Here is a 13,763-nt window from a genome sequence, read left to right on the forward strand (position 1 = left end):
TCACCCAGCCCTTCCTCAGCCTCATCTGGTCCTTTACCCTTTGATGGGTCCTGTAACAGCACCACACCCACTTTCCGGCCATTCAAGTGCGAGAAAGCCCACACTCTCTTCACCAGAAACCCCAACCCTCGCACATTCCATGTCACCACTCTGACCGGGGATCTCTCACCACCCCTCTTTCTACCCGCCATGACCATTCCCCCAGGCTCCGCCTAGCAGGCGAAACCTAGCCCATGCCTTAGTCACCCCGTCCCCTCCCATCAGAAACTCCCGAACCACTTCCTCTCTCAAACACCCCACCCAGTATCGTCCCCATCCCCCACCTCACAGGCCCATTGAAACCTGCACCTACAGGTTGCAACAACTACAACCCCTCACCCATCACCTCGCTCCTGTTCACTAGACAACATTGCGTTTGCTTGCGCGACAGCCCCTGCCAGAGCCCCCTCCTCCAGATTGAAAAACACGCCAACTCCAAAGCCCCCCACACCCACCCCTCCAAACTCCCAGCAAACTGCATCCAAACAACCCACAAAACCCAACAAACCATAAATCCCAACCGTCCTCCCCAAATCCAAACACCTTTTACATAAAACAGTTAATTATAACATCCATAAAGGGAAAGACCAACATAAAGGAAAACCCAGTCAAAAACTGTCAAAATCCAAACTCAATCCAGTCCTAACCCGTCTGCTTTCACAACTGCCTCCGACCTGCCGTTATGCATGACCCTTAGCTTCGGCGGGTCGGCCACACCAAATCTCACGTTGCATTTATACAACCCGACCTTAGCCCAACCGATGGCAGTCCATCTCCTCGCCAGCTCCGTCGTCTGATCCTTGTGAACCGTTATCGTCCCACTCTATCTCCCACTTCTGCTTCGCCCACCTCAGCACCTTCTCCTTCACTTGAAAATTGTGAAGGTAGACGATCACAGCTCTCGGTGGTTCATCCGTTCTTGGTTTCAGCCAGAGCGACCAGTGGGCCCTATGCAATTCATTATGGGAGGGGTCCAACCCCTCCTCATTCAACTTCACCAGCATCTCGGCAAAGTACTCCATAGGCTTCCGGCCCTGTATCTCCTCAGGCACACCCACAGTCCTCAAATTCTGCCTTTGTGACCTGTTTTCCAGGTCATCTACGTTGGCTCTTAGCCCCCTATTGATCTCTGCCACCTTTCGCCATTCCTCACCTATCGAGATGAACAGGTCACTATGCAGTGACAATGCCTCTTCCACCCCCTTCATTTTCATCCCTTGCTCCCGCGCCGCTGTCGAAGTCTTCACCAACTCCTCTCTCATCCCACCCACTCCTTAAGTGACATCATCATCTCTGACCGAACCAGTTCAAAATATTTTGAGAACAGCCGCTCAAACTCCCCGGCCATCACCTCAGCCATCTTTTGTAATAACCTGCATGGGACTCATTTCAGCTGATGATTGTTTCCCCATGCTCATTGGACTGAGTTAACACAGCACTAGTATAAAAGGCTGGCAGCTGTGGAACCAGCTAAAGAGGAGCGAGGACCCGGTGAAATGTAACCGGGCCCTGTGTGTGATAATGCTGTGGCTGATTAAAAAGATGATGCATGATCAATTACACTCAAGATGAAGTGATTTCATAACTGAAGGCTTTAATCGACTAGAACTTGTTCCCCAGCAGCTTCGGTGCAGAAAGTGAAGGCTGCTGGGATGGCACTGGTTCTTATACTTCGCCTGTCAGGGCGGAGCTACGTATCAACAGCCAATGGTAAACTCCTAGGTTTAACCAATGGTCATCAGCCTCTTAGGTACCGCAATACCTGATAATACCACAAAAGACTTTTAAGGAACTTGTTGGACTCCCCTCGCTTTATCACATTGGCGACGATAATGAATTGGAGCTGTCAGCGTGCTGCCTGTTCGGTTGTGCTATCTCCCCGAATTGTTTTTAAAGTATGGTCTATGGTACAGAGTTCGTTTATGTGGTGTTTTTGTTCGCAGCCTGTAATGTTATTGAAGGTGAGCGCTAGGCCGAAGTTTTGCTGCCGGCTTGTGAAGTGTGTCTGCTGGGAGTGATTTGAAGTCTGGTGTATCCTGTAGTACCGGATGCAATATTACCTGAGAGACTTCTGGTGATAGTCGCGCTGCATTCCGTCTGTTTCTGTCTGCCGTTGTTTCATGATGCTGCCAGAGTGGTCCATGAGAGAGTTTGCCACCACCCTTTTGGAACGTCATTCTGGTCGTGAGTACGGCGTTGTGTTTGAAAGACTGTACTGCGGCTGCTCGGACTGTGGGATTAGCCTGTGAGCTAATTGTTATTGTACGACTGTTATTGTACGATTGCAGGTTTTGTGCCTAGAGACTCTGGTGTTGAGTTGACTGGGCATTCCATATGTGACTTCTGGTCCTGTGGCGGCTTGCATGGAGCCCTGCTGTTTTTTAATTTGAGCTATAGGTTTATTTGCCTGTGTAGAGGTAGTGTAAGAATGTCGGGGCATTTTGGTATGTGCTTCATTTTTAGGTAAAATTTGAGTGCCCATTTTTAAAAAAAATTTGGGAGTTATGGGATGTTGAGGTGGATGTTGTCTGATGTTCCTCCGCTGCAACCTGTTCCCTCTGTGGCTGGAAGGCATGCCACACCAATTGGACCTTGGGTTGATGGGTCTGATGTCCTGGCTCGCGCCATTACAAGGTTCGGCTGTTGGCAGCTTTCCCCACTGTGTGACTGGTGAGGGTGTCAGGTCAGACATAATGCTTGGTGGAGTACCGGCCGACCTATCCTGCTTCTCCTTTTAGTGGCACCTTATCAAAACCAATCTTTTTTGCGGTTTGTTGTCTGGCCACTGTGGGGTTTGCAACCGTTTGATCCTCTCTTCCTCAATGATCATCCTTACGAGGGTTCTCGAACTTTGGTGGGGGGAGATGTGTAATAAGTTGCACAGGACTCATTCTAGCTGGGGATGATTGTATCCCCGTGCTCATTGGACTGAGTTAACCCAGCACTAGTATAAAAGGCTGGCAGCTGTAGAACCAGCTAAAGAGCGAGGACCTGGTGAAATGTAACTGGGCCCTGTGTGTGATAATGCTGTGGCTGAATAAAAAGACTTTTAAGGAACTCGTTGGACTCCCCTCGCTTTATCATACTTTTCCACCGTGATGGGCGCATCCCCACCCGCCAAGCTCTCTTCCACCATTTTTGCTCCCGCTGCACTCCTCACCATGTTCAGCGGCAGACTTTTGCTTACTCCCTTTCTCCCTGAGTTCTTTTTTCTGATTTTTGACATTCTTAAAATGCTTCAGACCTTCCCACAACTTTTCACATAAGAATTTTCCCAAAAAGGAACCTAAAAAAAAACAACTGTCAGGAGCCACCATACATGCAACCTCCACATGCCGGAAGTCTCTTCATGTAGATTCTTAGTAATGACTTTCATTACTACTGAGATGGTCTATGGTGTTTTTGTAAAACTTATGGTATGAATGTTAAATGATGGATTTAAGTAGAGCTGGAATATCTGTTGATGATAGGATTTAGTCCGTCCCATCTCTGCTTACAGATGCCATACCATGTTGATAGATACGTTTACATTGGTAATAACAAATATAAGAATGAGAATCACAAGAAATTTTTTGCAATCCGGTTTTAGCATTCCATGATTACCTATTGTATTTATGTCATGAGGAACAGAACAACTTTTTCAAAAATCTTGTTTCCTTTGCATTATCTTTGCCACTAATGCAGAATGCTGGCTGACAATAAGGTCACACACATGCACTTATGTAGTGGTATAAAGTACACCTATATAATATTATACAATGCATTTGACAACTGGTTAAATCGCGAGAGAAGCCGAAATTGGGATCTGCGCTGGGCACCAATCGATTCGCGATCTAACCAGCCCACTCCCGTTGGTGGGTTCTGGATCCCGCCTGGACATGGCGAGACAAACTGTCACAAATTAAGGACAATCACCATCTTATTAGCGAGATGAACGCCCCATCTAATGGCTTCCTGGGACAAACCTGCTCCCCAGCGAGAGGTCACGCAGGTGCTGTTTAGCCCTCCTATTTAAAAATGGGAACCTAGCGCAATAACTGCTGAGAGGATTGTAGGAGGTGAATTTCCATCATTGTTTCCTGTCGTGGGCGGCACGGTGGCGCAGTGGATAGCACTGCTGCCTACGGCGCTGACGACCCAGATTCGAACCCGGCCCCGGGTCACTGTCTGTGTGGAGTTTGCACTTTGTCCCAGTGTCTGAGGTTTCACCCCCACAACCCAAAGATGTGCAGGGTAGGTGAATTGACCACACTAAATTGGCCCTTAATTGGAAAAAAAATAATTGGGTACTCTAAATTTTTAAAAAATCTTTGTTTTCTGGCATGCAGTTCAGAGGCACTGGAGCAGCTGCCCCAGTGCTTGGGGACAGGGGGACAGGTAAGACCCCTCCGGCGAGGGGGGGGGAAGAGGTGGATCGGAAGACCGCTGCCGGTGGGCGGGGAGCTGGTCGGGGGGCTGGGCGCTATCGGATCCCACAGGCCATCCTCTGAATTGTGTATACCCATAACAGGGGCAACTACAGCTGCTGCCTGTCTGCCCCGCCAGACACTTCAAGAAAGAGCCCTGTCTGTGGTTATATGGCGAAGGTCACTTTAAATCCCTTTGACTGTGAGCAGCCTCTGACTGCAGAGCTGAAGGCTATTGCAAAAAAGGAATTGGCATTTAGTTTTGTGAACGCTTCACAGCTGCAGGTTGTGCTTTCTACATGCTCCTGCTGGTGGCTATAGATGCCTGGAGGTTGCTGAGGTTGAGAGTTTTTTTGGCTGCCTTTCTGCTTGCCTGTTGCCTCTTCCCCTTGGGCTTACTTACTACTTTCTGGGAAGGGAAGGATAAAAGAAGGCAGTTGCCTTTGGGCCTCATTTTCCTAAAGTGCGGCGAGGGGAGGATATTTGGTGGGCTTACTACCGGGCTGAGGATGCCTGGAAGGCTTACTCAAGCAGTCTGTAGATGTTTTTTCATTTTTCTTTTGATGTTTTTAAAGGCCTGTTTTGTGTGTTGACTGTGTATTCTGTTCTGGCCCCGTGGGTCACGTATTAATGCTCTCTGTGTTCCTGTGGCCCGGTCCTTGGACAGGGTGGTGATGAAAGATCAGACGCCGATACTGCAATATTTCATCTGTCTATATTCTATTCTTCAATGTAAATTAAATATTTGTTTCCACTTTGGATTTGTTTTTACTTGTAGAATGCCCTCTAATGTCTCCAGATTTTATGGCTTGGGCCTCATAGATTCATTGAAAAGAAAAAATGTAAATCCATGCCCATATTAATTTGCACATATCTTAAGTTTCTTAGTGGTAGACCATTGTGTACTGATGTGAATGGTTGAAATGCATAATGTCAGTGTTGTGTTTGTGTCTCGTCACATAGTGACCTACCAGCACGAAACACAGCCCTTTCCAAAACTGCAGCCCCACAAAGTTTGTAGAGGTTAAATTACAAATTAAAATACAAGCATAAATAGAATTGTATTGCCTGGCATCTGAGGGTAGAAAACCAGGGTGGGGTGGGGGATGAGGCATATTTGAGGGTGCAGACATAACTTCTGCATGTGACCTCACCGCTGCAGGTTGGGCGCAACTCCTTTGAGGGTGCGTCCCTTGTCGGTATACGTTAATCAGTCAATCTAAGCACACAAAACATAATATAGACCATCAGGGTTGAAACATCACCATCTGTCCGGATAAAGGTAGTTGCAACAATGCTCAAAAAGCAATTTGACTGACACACTGGCATTTAAATCATTATCTGCTTCCTCCATCACTGTTCCCCCGGGTGCTCCTGTTTCTTCCCACAAGTCCCAAAAGAGTGCTTGTTAGGTGAATTGGTCATTCTGAATTCTCCCTCTGTGTACCCGAACAGGCGGCGGAGTGTGACGACTAGGGGATTTTCACAGTAACTTCATTGCAGTGTTAATGTAAGCCTACTTGTGATAAACATAAAGATTATTTTTAGTACAAACAGTATGCAGAATGCAGTGCATCAACTTGCCATGATTACTTCAGTAGCACTTCCCTCTCATGAGACTATTATCATGAAAAAAGATAAGAGGATCTGCATCATGAGAACACCATCACAACTAATTTCTCTACAAATCATACACCATCTTGACTTCAAAGTATACCGAGAACAAATTTTTAAAATTGAATTGTATATGCAAACTGCCTCCTGTTGATGACTATGTAGGAGTTAATGTAGCCCAGGAAGGATGTTATTTAATCCTGCTTTGATATTGTATTGCAGCTTCCAAAATATTCATAGCAGAATTAACATATCAGCTATAAGTGAGTGCAATGCTTATTTATTTTCAATATTTGATATTTTAACAAGATTTAGAGAACCATTTTATTTCTCTGGGCATAAAGCTGTAAACATTTATTTTCAATTCAACACGCTTGTGTATTATTAACCATTGAAGTATGCATCCTTTTGGAATTACTAAAAAAAAGTTGCAATTTTGTTATGGTATCTTTATTTTCCAATATTTCAACATTACAGAGGAAACAAACTAAGTGATTTGTTTTTCACTTTATCTCTAAAGCAAACAAATTGATTTGAGCTTGGCAGAATTCACCTTCTATTCAGCCTTAGTTGAAATATCATTTGGTTATGAATGTCATTTTCCCTGTTTTTTTTTAATTTAAAAATATGTTTATTCAAATTTTCCAACAAAACTTTTAACAAACCCACCCCCAGTAACAAAAAGAAAGAAACACAAACACAACAGTCAAAAATTATACAAAACGTATACATGAGGTTTCTCCATATACGGTAACCCCCCCATATGACATTCAAAGGTACCCGTAGGGAAGCCCCACCCACCCACCCGAATTCCCGCCCCCGAAAGAGACCCCCCCCCCCACCCTTGGGTTGCTGCTGCTGCTGGCCTCCTCCTAACGCTCCGTGAGATAGTCTAGGAACGGTTGCCACCGCCTGAAGAACCCCTACACAGACCCTCGTAAGGCAAACTTTATCCTCTCCCGCTTAATGAACCCTGCTATGTCATTTATCCAGGCTTCCACACTGGGGGGGGCTTCGCGTCCTACCATAATAGCAAGATCCTCCGCTGGGCTACCAGGGACGATCGCCTCCTGCACTCCCGACTCGTCCGTTACCCCAAATAGTGCCAACCCCCAACTCGGCTTGGCCTGGACTTTCACCACCTTGGACATAGTCCTTGCGAAACCCCTCCAAAACCCATCCAGTGCCGGGCACGACCAGAACATGGGGACGTGATTCGCCGGGCTCCCCGAGCACCTCCCACATCTGCCCTCCACCCCAAAGAACCTACTCAACCTCGCCCCTGTCATATGCGCTCTGTGAGTAAACTTGAATTGTATTAGGCTGAGCCTGGCGCAGGAGGAGGAAGAATTAACCCTACTCAGGGCATCAGCCCACAGACCCTCATCTATCTCCTCCCCAAGCTCCTCGTCCCACTAGCCCTTTAACTCCTCTACCAAGGCCTCCTCCTCTTCTTTCAGCTCCTGGTAGATCACCGAAACCCTGCCTTCTCCAACCCATACACCCGAAATCAGCACATCCCATCTTTTGAAATCCTCCTCCATCTGCTCCACCAACCGCGTCAAATTGAGCTTGTTCAGGGCCCCCCAGCTCCCAGCCACCTGGATCCCCAAGTACCAAAAGTTCCTTTCCGCCCTCTTCAATGGTAGGTCCTGGTCCCCTGGATGCACCACAAAGAGCTCACTTTTCCCTACATTGAGCTTATACCCAGAGAAGTCCCCAAACTCCCTTCGGATCCGCATGACCTCCGCCATCCCCTCCACTGGATCTGCCACATACAGCAACAGGTCGTCCGCATACAGCGACACCCAATGTTCCTCTCCCCCTTGGACCAGTCCCCTCCATTTCCTGGACTCCCATAGTGCCATGGCCAGAGTCACAATTGCCAATGCAAACAACAAGGGGGACAGGGGGCACCCCTCCCTCGTCCTTCGGTACAGCCGAAAGTACTCCGACCTCCGCCGATTCTTAGCCACACTCGCCACCGGGGCTCTATATAGCAACCTGACCCAGCTGATGAACCCCTCCCCGAACCCAAACCTCCGCAGCACTTCCCAAAGATACTCCCACTCCACCCGGTCGAAGGCCTTCTCCGCGTCCATAGCTGCCACTACCTCCGCTTCTCCCTCCACCGAGGGCATCATAATCACATTGAGGAGCCTCCGCACATTAGAGTTGAGCTGCCTGCCCTTTACAAATCCCGTTTGGTCCTCATGAATCACCCCCGGGACACAGTCCTCAATTCTCGTAGCCAGCACTTTTGCCAGCAACTTAGCATCCACATTGAGGAGCGAGATCGGTCTATACGACCCACACTGCAGTGGGTCCTTGTCCCGCTTCAGGATCAGAGAGATCAGGGCCCCGGAAATTGTCGGGGGCAAGGCCCCCCCTCCCTTGCCTTATTGAAAGTCCTCACTAGCAACGGGCCTAGCAGGTCAACGTATTTCCTGTAAAACTCGACCGGGAACCCATCTGGCCCCGGGGCCTTCCCCGCCTGCATGCTCCCTGTGGTAGTATGTATTGGGGGTCATGTGGGACTGGAAGCCCTAATGTCATTGGCTGACAGATCCCGGGTCCTGGTTGGCCGTTGACCTCTAGCTCCACCCTGAAGGCGGAGTATAAGAAGCCGGAGTCTTCCCCCGCAGGCCAGTTTACTATCGAGCTGCGGGGGAACAGACACGCTTAATAAAGCCTCATCGACTTCACTCTATTCGTCTCACGGAGTCTTTGTGCGCTACAATATATTAAGCGTGTCTGTTCCCCCGCACCTTTAACCAGCTACTCCAGCCCAGCTTGCGCCCCTAAACCAGCCACCTCCTGCTCCTCCACCCTCGGGAACCTCAGCTGATCCAAAAATCGTTGCATCCCCTCTTCCCCCGCTGGTGGCTCAGATCTGTACAGATCCCCATAGAAGTCCCTAAATACTTTGTTTATTCTCTCCGCACTCCGCACCGTATTCCCCCTGCTATCCTTAACTCCATCTATCTCCTTCGCTGCCTCCTTCTTACGAAGCTGGTGTGCCAGCATCCGACTCGCCTTCTCCCCATACTCGTACGTCGCCCCCTGCGCTTTCCTCCACTGTGCCTCTGCTTTCCCTGTGGTCAACAGGTCGAACTCCGTCTGGAGGTTCCGCCGCTCCCTGAGTAGTCCCTCCTCGGGGGCCTCTACATATCACCTCTCCACCCTTAAGATCTCCCCCACCAACCTCTCCCTCTCCCTGCCCTCTCTCTTCTCCCTGTGGGCCCTAATGGAGATTAGCTCTCCCCTGACCACCGCCTTCAGCGCCTCCCAGACTACCCCCACCTGCACCTCTCCGTTGTCGTAGGCCTCCAAATATCTTTCAATGCACCCCCGCACCCGCCCGCACACCACCTCACCCGCCAATAATCCCACATCTAGACGCCACAGCGGGCGCTGGTCCCTCTCCTCTCCTAACTCCAGTTGCACCCAGTGCGGGGCGTGGTCTGAGATGGCTATGGCCGAATACTCTGTTCCCTCCACTTTCGGGATTAGCGCCCTACTCAAAACAAAAAAAATTATCCGGGAGTAGGCTCTATGGACGTGGGAAAAGAATGAAAATTCCCTCGCCAGGGGCCTGACAAACCTCCATGGATCCACTCCCCCCATCTGGTCCATAAACCCCCTAATCACCTTGGCCGCAGCCGGCCTCTTACCCGTCTTGGACCTGGAGCGATCCAGTGCTGGGTGCAGCACCGTGTTGAAATCCCCCCCATTATCAAGCTTCCTACCTCCAGGTCCGGAATCCGACCCAGCATGCGTTTCATAAATCCGGCATCCTCCCAGTTCGGGGCATATATGTTCACCAGTACCACCCGCACCCCCTGCAACCTACCACTCACTATCACATATCGACCTTCATTATCCACTACAATATTCATTGCCTCAAACGACACCGCTTCCCCACCAGTATTGCAACCCCTCTGTTCTTCGCATCCAGCCCTGAATGGAATACCTGTCCTACCCATCCCTTTCTCAGCCTAACCTGATCTGCCACCTTTAAATGTGTCTCCTGGAGCATAACCACGTCTGCCTACAGTCCCTTTAAGTGCGCGAACACCCGGGCCCTCTTGACCGGCCCGTTCAGGCCCCTCACATTCCAAGTTATCAGCCGGATTGGAGGGCTGCTCCCCCCCCCCCCCCCCCCCCCCGCCGACTAGCCATCGCCTTTTCTCGGCCAGCCACGTGCCCGCGCCTCCCGCACCCTCCAATCCCCCAGACGGCGGACCCCCGCCCCGACCACCTCTCCTACTTCCATCTCCCCTTTGGCCAATGCAGCAGCGACCCTATACCCCCCTCTCCCCCCCCCCCCCCACCTCCCCCCGCTAGATCCACATCTAGCCCTTTTGCTCCCCTCATAACACTCCCGTAAGTCAGCTGACTCCTGCTGACCCCGGCCTCTCCCGCCATTCCATCGACCCCCCCAGTGTGAGAATCCCCCCTCCCCCTCCCTGGCAGTCAGTGTGCGCTCCTCTCCAGCACCGCCCAACCCCCTCCCGGCCCCCACCCCCGTCCTTCACTAGCGCGGGAAAAAGCCCGCGCTTTCCTGAGCCGGCCCCGCCCCTTCTTTCGCAGCTCCTTTTGCGGCCTTACCCCAATTCCCCATCCCCGGGCCTCCACTCCCCCTCTTCCTTCGTGGGGGTCTGCCCCTCCAACACCAACGACCACACTCTCCCACAGTCTCCCCATCAAATCCCTTCACCCATCCACATCCAGCACCCAAACCAAAGGAACATTCCCTAAACGTAATAAACACCATATACACAGTAAACATCCCCCCACAACAAACCCTCAACTTTTCAGTCCGTATAAAGCTCCATGCCTCATCAGGCATTTCGAAATAGTGATGCCGATCCTGGAACGCGACCCACAATCGCGCTGGTTGCAGCATACCGAACTTCACCCCCTTTCGATGGAGCACCGCCTTAGCCCGATTGAAACCAGCTCTCTTCTTAGCCACCTCTGCACTCCAGTCCTGGTAGATTCGGATCTCCGTGTTCTCCCACCTACTGCTCCGCTCTTTCTTGGCCCATCTCAGGACACACTCTCTGTCCGTAAAGTGGTGAAACCTCACCACTACAGCCCTTGGCGACTCGTTGGCCTTGGGTCTCCTTGCTAGGACCCGGTGAGCCCCATCTAGCTCCAGAGTCCTCGAGAAGGCTCCCGCGCCCATCAACGAATTGAGCATCGTGCTCACATATGCCCCAGCATCGGGCCCCTCCACTGCTTCGGGGAGACCCAGAATCCGAAGATTCTTCCTCCTTGACCTATTCTCCAGGTCCTCAAATCTTTCCGCTCACCTCTTGTGCAGCGCCTCGTGCGCCTCCACCTTCACCGCCAGGCCCAAGATCTCGTCCTCGTTCTCCGAGGCTTTTTGCCGCACCTCCCGGATCGCCGCCCTTGGGCGTTCTGGGTCTCCACTAGCTTCTCAATCGCCACCTTCATTGGCGCCAGCATTTCGGTTTTCAGCTCCTCAAAGCAGCGTTTAAGAAACCCCTGCTGCTCCTGCGACCACTGCGCCCATGCTGCTTGGTCTCCACCCGCCACCATCTTGTTTTTTCTCCCTCTCACTTTTCGCTACTCCAAGATCACTTTTTCCACCGCTCCACTCCTGGTCCAATCCATATAATGTCGGGGGGATCTTGCTGTCACCTTCCCACACTGGAAGCCGTCGAACAATTGCCGTTGGGGCCCCTCTAGAGAGCCCAAAACTCCGTTCCCGGCGAGAGCTGCCGAACGTGCGACCTACCTAGGCATAGCCGCAACCGGAAGTCCTCATTTTCCCTGTTAAGAGTCCAATATTCTTCGATAAACAATGCATTGTAACTGAACTTTTTTTTAACTTTGCACTGATCTTAGTTCTATGTACCTTCCAAAATAAGATGGACACTTCACTGCCATCCATGTTAATTTTGTTTACCCCAAAAATGAAATGCTGCAAATGCGAAAATCTGAAATACAATCAGAAACTAATGGAAACACTCAGCACATCAGGCAGCATCTGTGGAGAGAAATAGTCAACATTTCAGGTCAATGACTGATCATCCAAATTTTGTTTAATTTTGACAAAGTATGAATGTTTTCCTTAGTACTCTACCATAACATTTCAATACAAATCTGAGATTCAATTCAATGTGACATAGAGACCATTGGTAAAACCTGGCACAGCTTTCCAGTCAGATACATTTTATTACATACATGTTGTGTTACACTGTTGGGAAAAAAATCCTTTCAAAGTTTGTGTACTGAATTATGTTTATAACATACTACAAGTTATTATTCTCACAGGGTGCTCTTTCCAAGGGCCGGTGCAGACTCGATGGGCCGAATGGCCTCCTTCTGCACTTTAAATTCTATGATTCTATGATACCATCTTGTGAATAACTTTCCAAATCTATATTGAAGATTTTAAATGAACTGCAATTGATTTCTCACCATAGGATTTTCTAACATGCTGTAATACATTTGTTAACAGTTGGCATGCGGTGTGACCAAATTAGCTGGGTTGCACAATTTTGATTTCCTGATGGCTGGTTGAAATGCATAGTGTCAGTGGTGTGTTTTTGTCTCATCATGTCGGCCTGTGGCGGATTCATTCTTGTAATATATTTGCATTCTATAAATATTCATTCATGTGAAACTTTAAAAAATACCTTCAAGATAAAGTTAGTAGCATACGCAAATCTTGTCGCACTGGGACCAGGTTTGTTTAATGGTGTGTATACCAGTCGGCTTTGTGCAGCTGTGTCTGAAGTTAATGGTTTTCCTTGTTGAACTCTTCGGCACACTGGTGATCTTTGCGACCCACGCCGCCCGACCGTTGCGACCCACGCCGCCCGACCGTTGCGACCCACGCCGCCCGACCGTTGCGACCCACGCCGCCCGACCGTTGCGACCCACGCCGCCCGACCGTTGCGACCCACGCCGCCCGACCTTTGCGACCCACGCCGCCCGACCTTTGCGACCCACGCCGCCCGACCTTTGCGACCCACGCCGCCCGACTTTTGCGACCCACGCCGCCCGACCTTGGCGACCCACGCCGCCCGACCTTTGCGACCCACGCCGCCCGACCTTTGCGACCCACGCCGCCCGACCTTTGCGACCCACGCCGCCCGACCTTTGCGACCCACGCCGCCCGACCTTTGCGACCCACGCCGCCCGACCTTTGCGACCCACGCCGCCCGACCTTTGCGACCCACGCCGCCCGACCTTTGCGACCCACGCCGCCCGACCTTTGCGACCCACGCCGCCCGACCTTTGCGACCCACGCCGCCCGACCTTTGCGACCCACGCCGCCCGACCTTTGCGACCCACGCCGCCCGACCTTTGCGACCCACGCCGCCCGACCTTTGCGACCCACGCCGCCCGACCTTTGCGACCCACGCCGCCCGACCTTTGCGACCCACGCCGCCCGACCTTTGCGACCCACGCCGCCCGACCTTTGCGACCCACGCCGCCCGACCGTTGCGACCCACGCCGCCCGACCTTTGCGACCCACGCGGGCCAACCTTCGCCACCCATGCCGGCCGACATTCGCAACACACCATTTTCTCTTGCCTTTAATGCGAGAGGTGAGCCTACTTGGTCCTCATTTACTTTGCTGCTGACTAAATGGAGGAATTTCAATCACGCCCAAAGCACGTGACATCAACGTTCGGGGGGCGTGACCTGCTCTCTGCCTCCCTT

The 13,763-nt window shown here is 50.9% G+C and overlaps 1 protein-coding gene across 2 annotated transcripts in view; it reads left to right on the forward strand.

Annotated features, from left to right (window-relative positions):
* The window catches only part of LOC140410640 (exostosin-1-like), a 968,627-nt gene that overhangs the window by 80,130 nt on the left and 874,734 nt on the right, over positions 1-13,763 (forward strand). The gene's annotated exons all lie outside the window — the stretch shown is intronic.

Source organism: Scyliorhinus torazame, chromosome 4 (assembly GCF_047496885.1).
Source record: "Scyliorhinus torazame isolate Kashiwa2021f chromosome 4, sScyTor2.1, whole genome shotgun sequence".
Taxonomy (NCBI): Eukaryota; Metazoa; Chordata; class Chondrichthyes; order Carcharhiniformes; family Scyliorhinidae; genus Scyliorhinus; species Scyliorhinus torazame.